Here is a 16,186-nt window from a genome sequence, read left to right on the forward strand (position 1 = left end):
CAGCTGAGGAGGTTTGAGGAGGGAGGAAGCAGAGAAACTTAGAATCCCAGCCCCCCACCCCATACACACAAGCACACATACTAGCTGTGTGCTTTTGAGCAAGTCCTCTCTGAGCCTCAGCTTCCTTGTCTGCAAAATGACACTATTCGGGGCCTGCCTCACAGAGATGCTATGAGAATTCGGGGAGGTTGTGTCTTTAAAGTGCCTGGCGTGGGATAGGTGGTCAACACACATGACTTGTTGGAAACAGATTTCAGAACTGTACACCGGGGGCATCAAAGCAAAGAACAAGGTTATTCCATGTTTGGCAACTCCAGGGTTAAGGTCTCAGTTCTTGCCTGCTCCTTTGCCACAAGTCCCCTTCAGCCCTCTCCTCTGGTCCTGTCTGACTCTAGGACCAGAAACAACCTGTTTGGGAGCTGAAGGGTGACACCTCGGTGATACTGGGAAGGTGGCAAGAGGTCAGGCCAAGGCCCAGAACTGCTTTGAGCTGCACTGGGGTTAGGGGTAGCCAAGGTGCAAGGCGTTTGGATGTGAGATGAACCCAGTGTAAATAGTGCCGTACGTGTCTGATGTATCTTCCCTGGACACCAATGAGGGTTGAGAAGGTATCCATGACTTCTCAGCAGAGCACCATATATGCATGCGAGTCCCCCCAGCCTCACACTCACACGCATACGCACGGGACCATTTCTCTGATGTGTCCTTTTGCCCCATTCCAGCAACTAGCATGGTGTGATGCACATAACGAGTGCCTAGAGCATGGATACTCTCTCATATTACTCTCTTTGTATCAGGTGGGCATATCAAGTCCTGGAGGGTACTGGCCTGACAGGTAGAGAATCCAGCTGGAGCTCCATCTCAGCCATGACCTCTAGGTGACTTTGAGAGGGACAATACTCCCTGCTGGCCCTCAGTTCTTTCCCCTTATAACAGAGGTAGATAGTCACACAATATCAGAGATGGCAAGGTCCATAGAGGTCATCTGTTCCTCCATCCCTTTTCCTCCCTCCAAACTACCGATGAGGAAACTGAGGCTCAAAGAGGGGAAGAGATGTGCCCAAGGTCACACACGGTGTCAGGACATAGCTGGATCCACACATGGTCTGTGTAGTAGACTGTAGTCTCCCTACTGCTCTGTGGCAAAATCCAAACACAGCTCGTCTCTGGTAGAATATAACAGCAACACCAGCGGGACATGCCACACACATGCACATAAAGGCATGTGGTAATAACCCTGTCTCACCTAACTGCTTCTATGGGAGACAAAGCAAATCACAGATAGAAAATTCCCTTGTAAACTACGAAGCTTTGTCAAGGTTGGCCACCCAGTTATGGTCCAACAAGCGACACCATGCTTTTCCCCAGTCATGTGCTCACACAGCCAGGCATATGACTGCAGATGTGCACAAGGGCTCTCCTGAGTTCACCCAAGGGCACACTCTCAAGCACCCCCTCCTGTGTGCGCAAAACCGCCTAGTCCTCAAGGCAAAAGGATGGCTAAACTGGAGAGCAGGGTACTTCCTGCAACAGCACAGCTGGAACAATCTTGAAAGTGGGCCCAGCCTGGGGATGGGGGTGGGGACCTCCAGAATTTGCCTGATCTTGACTCCTAATCCTTGCCCCCTCTCCTCCAGTTGCCTCATCTCAGCACAATTGGTGAGGTTTGCTCAAGAGCCATCTGAGATTGGACAATATTTGTTCTGGGGAGTGGGAGAGGTGGCAATGGGCACTGGCAAGGTAAGATGGGGAGTAGGAAGCAAGGCTTTGACTCTGACTCATGTGTTGGACACAAATTCTTACTTTGCCTTCAGCTTCTTTGGTACCAAAAGGAGTATGAGTGGGGGCTGCCGGGGGTAGAGGACAGGCCTGATGATATGGCTGGTGGAGGCAGAAGAAGTGGAAAAGCCTGCAGATTGGCAGTGCCAGGGGTTTTTTTCCCTGCCCAAAGCCCTATAGAAAGTTAGAACTGATATTAGCTACATTTATAGAGCACATGGTATGTGGCAGACACTGTTCCAAGCCCTTGACATATATTAACTCATTTCACCATCACAGTCACTCTGCAGGGTGAGTGCTATTATTCTCATCATCCTCATTTTACTGAAACACAGAACTTTTAGGAAACTTATCCAAGGTCACACAGCTATTATGTGATAAACTTGGGATTTTAAACGCAGGAAATCGAAGTCCACAACCCATGTTCTATCCACTATGTTTATGTAATCTCTGCCTCAGTTTTTTCCACCTATAAAATGAGGGGGTTAGGTTGATTTATCTCTGAAAGTCCTTCCAGCTCCGGTACTCTCATTATATTTAATATTGTTGACTGAAAAAAAAAGCAAGACTCTTGCATCTTCCCATACATAGAAAAGTGCTAAATGCATTAACTTGAGATGTCTGGTTTTCTTTAATTAACGGTAATCCTTTGATGTTCCAACTACCTGGTCTTTGTGGCAAAACCCCTATATATCCAGGGTCCTCCCTTACCTCTTCAGAACAGTCCTTCAGAACTGTCTTCCAGGCTGTCTTCCAGGCTTGAAGTCCTCAGAAAGACTGCCAAATAAAACGTAATTCTCACCTTTTAGGTTGTGCGTTTCTTCTCTGAACCTTTAAGCCAAGTGAAAAAAAGAACTGCTCCCAAATGTCAGTGATTTCTACTCAAGGTCCCTGGGGAGTGGAGCTGAGCCCAGGTTCAGAGAAATGAACCTGCCCTGGAGGCTGGTCCTCCCAGCAGCTCCTAGGGCTGGAGGAGAGCTGGAGGCCTGGCCTGCATTTCCAAATCACTAGTAAAAATAACAGGGAGCAGCGGCTCAGGCAGCCTGTGCTGGGATGTGGGGTCAGAGGTTTCACAGTGGGGTTGGGGAGTGGAGCTCCTTGACTGCGTCCCTTTGGCCCACCCCTGAGCTGCCGCTGCCGCTAGGGACCTTGGAGTCCAGCTAGACCAGCAGCTCCAAGGCTGCAGCTGCCAAGGGACAGAGCAAAGGAAGCTCTGCATTTGGGGAATAGGGCTTGAGGCCCTGGAAATGAGCATGGGTTGAGGACATTCCCTGGCCTTTCCAGCTACTCTGGCTTGGGTCCCCCTGAGAGTTGAGAGAAGAATGCGGTATAATGATACAATGTAGTAGCTGCCGGAAATGGAATGCTGACCCACAAGCCCAGCTTCGGCCTCTTCTTTCCCTCTCTGAGACTCAGTTTCCTCATCTACAACATGGGGATAATAGTCTCCACTTCAAAACTGATTGCAAGGGTGACATATGTGAAAGTGCCTGCTGCATAGTAGGTACTCAGAAAATCTGAGTTAAATTTGAAGATAGTCTATAGGTTGCTCTAGGTGATCCTGGGCTCATAGCTTGGGCCCTCAGTTTCCTCATCCATAGAATAGGGAGAAATTCTACCTGCCTGAGGAGAGCCTAGATTTGGGGACATCCTGTGGAGATAAAGACAGTAGGAAACACTGATGTTACTACCCTGAGGCTTTGAAAGTGAGTTGTTTAAGCCATTCCCCTCACTCCTCCTACCCCACCCCTACTCCCACCCTGGGCCAAACTAGTTCAGAGTCTGGAAGAGAGGCCCCATTCCACCCTGGAATCGTTGCGTCTCCTCTCTCCAGTCCCTTCCTGCACTCACCCCATCTAAGGCCCCTCTCCTAGAAGGACTCCCAAGCTCTGGGCAGGAAGGAGGGTCCCTGTTGGCTGGTGGGAAAGTTAAGTCTTTGGGATGTGACATTCCTGAGATTATCCAGAGAACCCCTGGGGGTTGCAGCTGCACTCTCTCTCCTCTCTCTGGCCGGGCTCTCCGCCTGCTGTGGAGGAGGGGAGGGCAGTAGGGCACGAGGCTGGAGAAGGCTGGGGGGAAAGGGGCCCAAAGGCAAGGAGCCAGGCCTGGGGTGGCCTTGCAGGCCAGGTGAGGAGTGGGGAGTGGGGAAGGAGTAAAGGACACCCCACCAGGACTGGCAGGAAGGAATCAAGGCAAAAAGAGCCCAAGGCAGCAGGCTATCTGTCACAGGGTGAGTTATAAAATGATATACAGATCAGCATTCTTAAGGCTACAGGTCAGATCCCCTCTTGGGGGTGGGTGAGTGGGGTATTAGACCATGGTAGTTCTGGTGGGTGGGAAAGGAGAGTCAGGACTTCTGAGAGGCTCACACATTCCAAGCTAGTCTGGGACAGCTCGCACCCCCAGAGAAGGGAAAAAAATCCCCTCTGGGGATTCCTCAAAGTGCTGTCCCAGATTGAGTTCTACAAAGGCCTTCTTGAAGTCATTTCTTCCAGTGTCTTTTCCCAGCTGGGATTGTCCCTCACCCTCTTCCTTGTGATGAAAGGATAAGAATGGTCAGGGACCCACTTATTATAGGCAACAAGTCTGAGGCCCAGCAAAGAACTCGTCAAAGGCATGCGGTCAGGCCCAGAATGCCTGCTGTCACTCAGTCCCACTTTAAACCATGTCTCCCCTGTCCTTCCCAGGGGAGCGATTGGCATCCCTCAGGGCTGCAGCACCTCACTCGCAGCAGATATCACACCCTGAACATGAGCACATGTTCCCAGGCCACTGGAATGGGGTTTAAAAGCGACACCATGACACTAATGCTCCAACTGAGGCTCAATCCAGCCCCAGCACGCACACTGCAGTCCACGTACCCAGCGACCTACAAGCTGGACCATGATGAACTCCTTTAAGGACCCAACCTGTGTCTTATCCACCCCTGTGTCCAGTCCGACACAGCCTCTATTTCAGGCCCAGCCTAGAGGAAGTTGGCTGAGTGCATAGAATATACATGTACTCTCATGCACATACAAGTAGCCAAAGCCACTGCACCTTCTCCCGACGGAGAGACCCCAAGAGACAGAGGAATCAGCTACCAAGGGATCAGGGGAGCCTGCCTCCCACAGTGGCCGTAGTCTGCGTTGGCAACACACAGGCTGGGCCTGAGGGCAGTGAGAGCCCACTCAGGAGGGAGGGAGGGGTCAGGCTGTGAATAGGGCTCTGTGTGGCCCAGCTGAGAGGGCTGGGGGAGGCTGGAATGTCAAGAACGTGCTCTCATGACCAGCCCCAGGCTGGGGCCTGTGGCACAGGGCTGGCCAGGGGTTGAGGGGGAGCAGGGAAGCCAGGCAAGGAAAGGAGGAAAAGTCCCCACCAGCCTGCGCTCAGATAGCAGGGTAAGGGCTGGGTATAGAGGATGCTGGGAGAACAAGCTCCAAACCCGCCAATGACGCTGAGGACTCCTCAGGTCTGGACAAAGCTTGTCAGTAGCCTTTGCTACTCCAACCACCCCTCTCAGATCCCGCAACTTCTCACCCAGCAACCAGCTTCCTGTTTCCATCCCCCTTTGGGCTCTGGCTCTCTCTTTTTCACTCTTTCAACAGGATTCCCTTTTTCTGTCAAAAACTCTGGATCTGTCTCTTTCTGTCTAGCCACTCTGTCTCCCACTAGATGGCAAGCACCCCAAGCGTAAGGCCCATATCTGCTTCTGTGCAAGTTTGTATCTGCAGGTCCACCACAGGGCCTACTGCATAGTTCTGAGCAGACGCTGCACACAGGCTTCAAATCCAAGAGATTCAGAGCGAGATTCATTACAAAAGGAAGATTCCCCTCCCACTTACCCCCAACCAGGCCTTTTCCTCTGTTCCTGACCTCAGTTAATAACACCTCCATCCACCTGGTTGCCCAGGCCAGAAACCTTGCTTGGACTCATCCTTGACTCCTCTCTTCACCTCCCACATCCTGTCATTTACTGTGGTTCCATTATATAGACAGTTCATATATTGGTCCCCTCCTTTCCATCCCAAAGGCCACTGACCCTATCTGCTCCAGCCTTCCCGTGTCAAGTTTTGCCTAACCTTCCCCATCCCCATTCCCAATGAATTCCTCACTCAACAGATAGAGTAACATTCTGAAACATAAACCTGACTCTGTTACTCCCCTGATTAGGCCCCTTCAAGAGCTCCCCACTGGGCTCTGGATAAAGTTCAAGTTCTATCACATTGACCTACGAGGTTCTTCATGATCTGGCCCCGACCGCTGCTCCACACATAGTTCTTACTCTCTGTCTGGCACTCTGCTCTCCAGCCAGACTATACACATTTCCTTAAACCTCACGCTTCCACACCTCTTTGACTTTTTCTCTGCTCTTCCAGCCATGCTCTTTTCCAGTACTTACATGGAATTGTGATGATTTGTACTTGTGGCCTACCCCCTTGCCCCCACCTGGCTGTGAATTCCTCAAGGGTGGGGAACATGTTTAATTTATCTGAATCCCTGGGTACCTATCAAAGGGCCTGGCCCTTAGAGGCTCATAGTAAATGAATGGATGAATGAATGAATGACCCACCAGATGGGAAGACTGTCACCACCAATCCAGGCCTTGTTCCAGAGTGCCTATTTCTGCAACTGCTGGACTCCTGGCTCCTCTGTCCAGAATCTCCACATGACAGGAATATGTTCTACAACCCAGAAACAAAAAGAACCTTCGCCCCCTGTAGCAAAATTCTCAGATGTAAAAGTTCATACCTCAGTTTCCCCTGTAAACCTCTCAGCTACCAAAATGGCACCAGGATCAGGGCCCAAAGCTGAGTGGGTTTCATGGTCCTGGTCTAGGCCAGGTTATCCTGGACCCAGAGAAAAAAAGAATAGGATGCAATAAAACTGGGAGCCCCATAAGCCTAAACTGTAAACTTGGTTCTGCCATGTACTAGCTGTGTGGCCTTGGGAAAGTCATTTCTCTTCTCTGGGCCTCATGTTCTTTATGTGTCACATGAGTATAAGAAAACCTACCATGTCTGTGATAGTCAAACACGTTTACTTATTTGTAACCTGTAAATCCCTGTGTAAATTTAAAGCTTAATTAGCTCCTGAACGATCTTTAATTCTCTTACACCTATGGTGCGTTAGGGGGTAGGGTGGGAGAGGAGGGAATTTAATAAGAATAGAACAGGATTGCAGAGTAACAGTGTGCCCTACCCATCAGTTCGTCTCCTAATTTTCCAGAACTGTCACATTTAGGACCTCACAAGGCCCTGCTTCCACCTTCCCTCCCACCCCCTCAGCCTTTTTTTTTTTTTAACTCCCCTTTTGTCCACCACTGAGAATTATATTGAGTTGCTTAATCATGGGTCCACTTTGGAGTTTGTAGGAGAATTTCATATCTTTCTTTCTCGATTGGTCTTTCCCCTCTCTTCACACCTATCTCGTTCTAGAACTGTCCATCTCCCTCACACTAACATCCCTTGAGGACTTTTCCAATGAACACTCAGGGGGGACACCTCCTACCCCTACACTCTCTTGTGGCCAATTGTGGGTTGGAGATTCACCAGATTTTGTCTTGTGGTCTACGAGGGTGGATCTGACTTTTGGTCATTTCAGAGTGATCTAGAGCTGAGATTAATCTCCCGGGACTAGAAATCATTGTAGTCAAGTGTCTGCACCTGGTGTGGCAATCATTGTGCAGGGATAAGACAGATAAAAAGTACTATGGCAACCCCTTTCCTTATAATATTTTGGTTGGCTTAGAGACTAGCTGCATGAAGGCAGGAGAATAGGCAAGACAACCCTTCTACCTCTAAAAGGAACCCTTCTTTCTTTCCTTAACTATTTTTTTTTTTAATTTTTATTTATTATTTATTTATTATGTTTATTTTTGGCTGTGTTGGGTCTTCGTTTCTGTGTGAGGGCTTTCTCCAGTTGCGGCGAGTGGGGGCCACTCTTCATCGCGGTGCGCGGGCCTCTCACTATCGCGGCCTCTCTTGTTGCGGAGCAGAGGCTCCAGACGCTCAGGCTCAGTAGTTGTGGCTCACGGGCCCAGTTGCTCCGCGGCATGTGGGATCTTCCCAGACCAGGGCTCGAACCCGTGTCCCCTGCATTGGCAGGCAGATTCCCAACCACTGCGCCACCAGGGAAGCCCATCTTTCCTTAACTATTGAATTCACATCTATACCACTATCATTTTAGCCCAAGCCACCAACATTGCTTACCTGCACCACTGCAAAAGCCTTCTAAGAGACCTCCCTGCTTCCTCTGTAGCTCCAAAATCCATTGTCCACACAGCAGCCAGAGTGATCTCTCTACGATGGAAGTCAGATCTTGCCATTCTCCTGTTCTATGCCTTCCAATGGCTACCTACCATCGTTTGAATCGAAGCCAAAATCCTCACCCTGGCCTTCAAAATCCTGCATAATTTGGCCCTTGACTCTCTTAACCTCTGTTTGGAATGTTCTGCACCCAGATTGTCACATCGCTGGCTCCTTCTTGTCATCCAGGCCTTGCTCAAAGTTCAGCTCCCCTGAGAGATGCTCTCTGGTCACCTTTTCTAAAGCAATCCCCGCCTCTTCTGTCTACCCTATCATTCTCTACTTCATCATGTTTTTTAAAGTTTCTCCTTCTTGGTTCTTAGTGATGTCTGTGATTTCCTTATTGATTTATTTGTTTACCTATTTATTGTTTGTCCCTGCTCCATGAGGACAGGGACCTTATCTGTCTAAATCTATGCTATATCCTTAGCATCCTATTATAGTGCCTTGTAGGGCATCGGTGCTCTATAAATTTTTGTTGAATGAATTAATTTATAATATTCTTTATCATTTAAAAATGCTTTTGTGTATATCAATTTCTCACAAAATCTGTGATGTTGGGATTATTACTATCCTAGGCTTATGGATACAGAAACTGAGTTTCAAGAGGTTATGGGTGATGTCCAATGTTATATAACCAATAAATAGGGGAAGGTGGCCCTGAACTTCAGCTTTCCAGTTCCAAATACTGCTTTTCCCACCAACATACCTTGCTTCTAACCTGGTTGATGCTATACCAAGGATGGCATGTTCCAAGCAAATGCTGACTGATTCTTTGATAATTCTTATTGTCAGGCATTGGAACAGTACTGTGACCTGCACAGACTGCCTCTGATCTCCTGACTTGGGGGTGCTCTTATTCCATGAGAATGACATGAACCAGAGGAGTCAGCCAGTGGAGTGGGCGAAAGTAGTATGGAGTGGGCGGTCAGGAGTCTGGGCTTCTAAGCTCCACTTTGCTCCCTACTTGTACTTCATTTTCCTTTTCTGTGGGCCTCCGTGTGTCTTCCTGTAAAATGGGTAGATTGAACTTGCTGACTTCAAAGATTCCTTCCAGTTTTGATATTGTGTGGGGCTCTGCAATGCCTTAATTTCTCCTCTGTTTCCTTTACAGTGCTTCCCATTGCTGCAGGGGAGGAAGAATGCCGGTAAGTGCATGAGGTAGGGCTCAGAAGTGGCATGCAATGGCACTGAGCTTCTCAGTGGTCCTCACAGACTAGCTGATCGGGTCCCTGGACCGTGGAGCTGACGTCCTAGATGCTGAAGCTGGAGATGTTCTCTGTCTCCCTCCAGTGGGCATTTCCTGGGCTCCTCAGCCTGGTCTTCTGGAAGTGAGTGGGTGTGCAGAACTTCTGTATTTCTCAGGTTTTCTCCAGTCAGGGAGCCAGGGGAGGATCTCCCTACAGAGCTATCAGCAAGTGGCAGCCACCCATACGCTTCCCTTGTTCTCAGATGCCTTCTTTCTACTGGGAAGTATATTAGGGTGGGAGATATGTTGGGAAAGGGAACAGGTAAGATGAGGGTGAAGGAAAGAGACTTGGCATTTGGAGTTCAGTGTGTGATATTTCCAATGCTTACCTTGTGTGGAAGTCTACCAAGAGGGTTACTTAGGGCTGAAGGGATATATATATATATATATATATATATATATATATATATATATATATAGCCTTGAGGGAGAAAAATCTTTCCCTTTCCTCTCTAACAAGTTTCTTTGAGGTTGGCTTCTTATCTGCCTTCTGCCTCTGGTGTCCTACTTGGGTGTGGACAAGTGGGTGGCATTCTGGAGCAACTCCCTTCCATTGAAGAGGGCACAGTTGTCTAGAGGGGGATGACTTCTTTGGGGAGGAAGAGAAAGAAGGATATTGGTCAGGAATGAATTTGCTGCCAGAGCCTGGACTCCTGGCATCAACCAGACTCTGCTGAGGTCATCTAGGTCATCCTCCTGGCTCCAGCCCGATCTCAGCCATTTCCACTGGCTTCAGGTTTTCATCAGGATGAGTTCAGGGCTTGAATGAGCATGGCTGCTAGACAGCAATTAGGGCTGGGGGGTCACGGAAACAGAAAGACACCAATTAAGAAGCGGCATACTAAGCGCCTGTGCGAGGCATCTTGGGAAGATGTTGGAAGAGACAACCCGAGCCCTCGCTCCTGAGCACCTCCCCAAGTTGTTGGAGCTGGTTTGGACACAGTCTTACCAGGAGGCAGAGAGGGGATCTGGTTACCTCTCAAGGACTTTTCCACCTAGGACCCTGAGTTCTTGGGTGGTGGTTGCTGAAAAAGAAGAAGAGCCAGCAGGGCGAGGTGTTTATTTACATTGCCATGACAGCAGATGAGAGGGGACCTATTTTGGAGCAGGAACACTGCTTTGATCAGCACACAGCACACATCTGTTTCTCTGTGCCACACCCCCTCCCAAGCCTCCCCTATCACCATTCCAGGGCTTCTTGCTGAGCACAGTTCCTGCTTTGCAACAGAGACTTCTGGGGGCACAAGATCTATGGGCTGCCCATACCGGGGGAAGGACAAACTTCTCCATTTCAGAGACACCAGCTGCAAAGGCTAAAAAGAAACCCTCAGGCCCTGAAATAGTGACCCCCCCCCCCACCAGACAAAAGCACTCTCAGCGGCTACCAAGTTGCCTCATTAGAATGTCTGTGCCAGGCTGAGTTGCCAGTGCTGAATCCCGGGCGGGTGGGCACCAGGTGGCTGAGTGGCCTGTGGTTTCTAGAGGAAAGAGGAGTGTCTTTTAGAGGGCAGGGTCAGGCAGAAGAGATTGCCACCTGCAGAACTGAGCTGGGACTGATTTTTGTGCTACTTCTTTAGGTTAAAGTTTGAAAATGTCTATTTAAGGGCAAGTGTGAACACATTGTCTCAGGCTGATCCAAAGACAATCTGGCACAAATTAAGAGTTTATGTGGATACGGCAGTGGAAGCAGCGAGGCACTGAAAATCAAAGGACCTGGATTGTATACCAAATTTCATAACCAATTCACTGCGTGGACCCAGGCATGAAACTTCCTCTCTCTGGACCAACGTCCACATCTGTAAAATGGAGCTTATTGCATGGGGGTCTTGCATGGATCGCAAGAGGTAGTGCGTTAAAACATCAAAGTGCTGAGCAAATGTGATTATTTTTGAGATATAGCTCAAGGAGGGAGAGAACTCTTGGTTTGTTTAGTTATTGATTTTTTTTGGACTAGGTAATGACTTCACCTGTTTTAAAATTCAAGAGGTATGAAAATAAAAATCTTCCCACTTCTGTCTCTCCACCACCCAGCAATCCTCTTGGATGTGACCAATGTTACCAGCTTCTTGGGCCCTTGATGAATTTTGAAGGTCTAAAGGAAGTGAGCTGTACTAGCCAAGACTTCAGTGGAGGCTGTAGATGCCTGATTTGGGCTGGGAGTAGGGTTGAGGGGAGTGTGCAAAAAGGGCAATGGAGAAGGAATTGCGGGGCAGGAAATGTGGAGCACTGGTGGAATAAGCATTTGTTTGGGAATCAAGAGACCTGGGATCCAGTCTTGACTGTATGACTCATGGTCGAATGATCTTAAGAACCTTCCCCTTTCTAACTCTCAGTGTTCTATCTGTACATTGAGCCTGCTGTGTTCTCATATGCCATTCTTACAAGTTCCACCAGAGTAGAGCAGAAGTGGTGGAGGGGAGGACGGCCCAGGGACATTTTAGAGAAGGAGAAGCCAGTACGCTGACTCAAAGCTGATAATTGAGTATGCTTTTCATATGTAATCTTCTTCCTATTAAGATTAGTCAATCAAAGGGTTCTCTGCCACCACGCTACTGCTTTTGTCCTAGTGGTTTCACCGACAGAGCAAACCTTTGGCACCGTCTGCACAGGAGAACATTAGGAACGTCCAACTGGCTTCAACATATGTAATGCTGCCCAGGCCCAGGAGGATAGTCTGAATAAACTTTGGTGGTCCTGCTATCATGGCCCAAGAATCTACTAGCACAATGTTTCCCAAATTTCACTTATTGGTGAACCAACTTCACAATTTTTGCCATTATTTCATCCTGTGCCATTAGGTACTTATTATGTTTCTTTAACTCAACCCGATTTTAAACAATAACCTCACTTTAAGCCGTAAATATCTATGAAGCGAGGGGTTGAGGTACTAGTTACAGCTTTCCTAATGCATATTGAATTCAACATATATCTATCACAATTCAAAACATCAGTGTATCATCACTCCAAACCATCCCATGCATATATACCCAGCATTGGAAACCACAGAGGTAGCGGTAACACAAACCGGCAGGTCAAGAAGGCCTTTAGACCGTTGGAGCTCACGCCAAGACTCACTCGGTGCTCCCGGGCTCCCTGCGTCACTCCATACTCCTTATGTTGTGTTACTTAGGGATGAATTGCTCCTGAGATGGAAATAGGTTCTGGAACCTAAAAGGAGCCCCTTCCCTCCAAACAAAATCCACAATTCTGAATTGCCTCACAGGTACTGAAGAGAGAACACTTGACTAGGGCACCAGAAGTTCTAGGTTCCAGTTTTGGCTCTGCCCCTGACCAGCTGTGTGACTTTGGGCCTGCCCCTTCCCCTCTCTGGGCCTTCGTGTTCCCAACTATAATATGAAGAGTTTGGTCTAAATGACCTCTAAGGTATCTTGCTGCTCTGAAATTCAACGACTTCTTGACTTGCAGACCCTACACTTCTGTTTAACTCATTAGCTCCCCTTCCCAGCAGTCCACAGAGGTGAGAAGGCAGCTGACCTTCCCTCCCATTGCCCTTGCACCAAATCCTCCCTGAGGCCCCTTGCTCCCAGTGCACAAGGCTCCTTTTGTTGCCTGGAGCCATTCAGGGCTTCTCTTCAAGCTCTCTTGTTGAAGTGGCTGAGGCGACCTGTGGGGTAATAGTTGGCCTGTAACAAGAGCCCTGGCTCCCCAACCCAACTGGCTCCAGCCTGGCTGCAGGCTTGGACTCAGCACCAGACTTTGTCCATCAGCTGCCCAGACCCCTCCCTCCAGTTCTGAGAGGGCAGAGAGACTAGTTTAAAAGGGAAAAAATAGAAACTAATACATTTATTTAAATGCATTTATTTAAGTTGCTATTAGACGTCACTTCTAAGGCTCAAGAGGACAGTAGACCAAAACACTGAGTCTATGAAAATCATCATCATAATAATAATTCAATTAACTTCCTCTCTTTTGAAAATGACCAAATCATTACTGTAACTAATTCTTGACAGATCTGGCCATTTAACATTTGCCATTTTATGAAGAACGTTTGCAGGGCATAGCTTATCTAGCATTTGACAGATATTTTACCCAGCAACTTGGAATAGTATAAAAACCGACTTAGGGGGTATCTGGAATTGATTATCATTTGAGACAGGAAATCTTTCAACCATGGTCTGCAGTGAATTCAGCCAAGGTAAAAAACACTGGACTGTGAGTTGAAAATTCTAAGATCTAATCCCAAGTCTGACATTAACTCCTTCTGTGACCTTGAGTTAGTTGCCTCCCCTGCCTGGACCTCAGTTTCCTTGTATGAAAAATGAGAAGGTTGAACTAGAAGGTCCCAAGGTCCTTTGCACTCTACTCTGTGTCGTCCTCCACCCCCTGTCCCTGCCAGAGTCAGGCTGAAAGGAGGGAGAGGCAGGGATAGGGTCAGTGAAAAGGGCAGTTTCAAGATGTTCTTTTGGATAGGGGAAGGATTTCCAGACCCACGGAGGAGAGTAACAGCTTCCTTTAGGGTCAAAATGGGCTGGGAAGTCCAGGTCCCCGATGCTTGCTGTCAGGAGTACAAAACAGAAAGCCAAGCCCAGGCTTACCGATACGAGCCAAGCAAATGTCCTGAGGCACAGCTTAGTTGGCCATTTTCACAGCCTGGGCCAATCCAGAAGATCAGAGCAAGGGCTGCGTGGCATGGGACAGCTACCCAGGGGCTGGGGAGGGAATGGGAGTTGCAGATGGAATGACAGGTCTGGAAAGTGTTATTGGACGCTTCCACCAGAAGCTCACATGAATCCTTCAAACTCAACACTAAAGAGCATAGTTCTTCATCATTCTCCTGGAAACCTTCTCCTTCTCTAGGATTCTCTTGCTTGGTTAATGTACCATCATCCACCCAGTCACTCAAGCAAGAATCATGGAAATCGCTTGGGCTCCTCCCTATCTCATTCGCTACCATGCAGTCACCAAATCATGCCCATGAAACTTCTCCGTAATGTTTCTCAAATCTGCCCCTTCTTTTCCACCCACGCTGCCGTAGCCCTGCATCTCGGCCCTTAGCATCTCTGACATGGATGGTTGCTACAGTTCCTAACTGGTCTCCCTGCCAGCATGCTTTCCCTTCCAATCCACCTCCCATACTGCTGCCAGAGTTCTCTCTTTAAAAGAAAAATTTGGTCATGCTCAAAAAACCTTTGATTGTTCCCTGCCTTTGGTCAAAGTCCAGATTTTTTGTGTTGGCAATCAAGGTTCTTCACAAGTTAATAACCTGTCTTTCTTACTTCATCTCACACCACATCCCCACATTTCCGAGCCCCATGGGACAACTCAGAATTCCCTATGCATACAATGAACTCTCATATTGGACTCTCCACTGTGGGTGTCTTTGCCAGTCCCCCTACTTGGCTTGTCAAGCCGTCTTCTGGTCCTCTGGACAAGCCCATCTTGTCCATATTTCTATTATAACACATCATGCAGTTCTGCATTTGCTTCTTTTCTTTCCTGTATCTCCCATGGACCATGAGCTCTTCGTGTACAATAACTATATCTGACTGACCTCTGTATTCCCAGAACTAAGCACAGGGCCTCACAGAAACAACGAATCTGCCAAGGACTGTCTTTTATTTTTGATGGCATAGCAAAGGAACTTCTGGTAATTAGACTAGTGACTTCTTTCTCAGCAGACTTTCTTTCCTATCACTTCAGCTCTGAACTAGCTATTACAGATGAACACAGAGCCCCCACTGGCTCCAGATGACAAATTGTCTTGAGACAGGGCTTTGACGGGCTTAACAGTTGCAGCCAGTGGTACAGATTCATGTAAAACACGTTTCCACCAAACCCTTGAAACTTGGAGGTTGCCTACACCTCAAGGCAAGAAGGGCACTTAAGGACCATATTCATATTAATCAGTGGCTTACAAACTGAGTCCCGAGGAACTCTAGAGTCCCCAGAGATTCACTGGGAGATGTGAGAAGAGGACAGATTTGGGGGGGTTGCTTCACTCAACCAAATCTATTTCACCTCTTGGAAGTTCCATAAAGGTTTCATTTGGAGACTGAAATTGGCCACATAAAAGTGGATATTGGAGACCACTGCCCTAGTCCAGTGCTCATCTGCTAACACTTGCTCACCCTTTATACCATTCCTGCTATGTGCCCAGTCAGGCTCAGACCAAGCTCTCCAGGTATCGTCAAGCATCCCTTTTCATCCTGTACTCGGTTGAAAGTTCTTCTTTATATGGAGCCAGAATCTGCCTCACAACTTCCACCCAGTGGTCTTGTTTTCACCCCTTGGAGTCTCATGGAAGTTGTTCTATTCCTTCTTCCCCTATGGCCAATCTGATGGCATTTAGAATTTCCCAAAGTCTGACATGGAAGGAACCTTGTAGCTCATACAGTCCAATGCTCCCATTGCAGTTGGTGAACCTGAAGCTCAGAGAAGGTAGGTGATCTGCAAAACAGCAGACAGCACTTAGCAGTAAAACTGAGACCAGAACCCAAGTCCCCACTCATGTATAATGTCCTCCCAGAATCTGTCTTTCCACAGAATGAACAGCTCCCACTCCTAATTTCTCACAGTCCTGATGACTCTTTCCTAAACTTACTCCCAATTGACAGCACCCAAGTGCTGAAGATCAGCAGCTCAGCTGGTGAAAGCTCCGTGGTGTCCAGGCTTTCATCAGCCTGGGCTAAGGGCAAAGGCAAAGGAGAGCAAACTGGCATCGGAAGCAGAGCTGTTTCCTCATCACAGCCTGGATGCTGTTCTCCTCCTCTTTCCATGGGACTAAATTCCATTCCTATAGCCCTTCTCCTATGGCAGGGCAGCCAAGGGGCAGCTTTCAGAGGCCCCTTCTGACCTGTTTGCTAGAGGGTCCCTGCTGTGTGACCCTCCACATCCCCAAACCAGAAACAGG

Source organism: Balaenoptera ricei, chromosome X, assembly GCF_028023285.1.
Source record: "Balaenoptera ricei isolate mBalRic1 chromosome X, mBalRic1.hap2, whole genome shotgun sequence".
Lineage (NCBI taxonomy): Eukaryota > Metazoa > Chordata > Mammalia > Artiodactyla > Balaenopteridae > Balaenoptera > Balaenoptera ricei.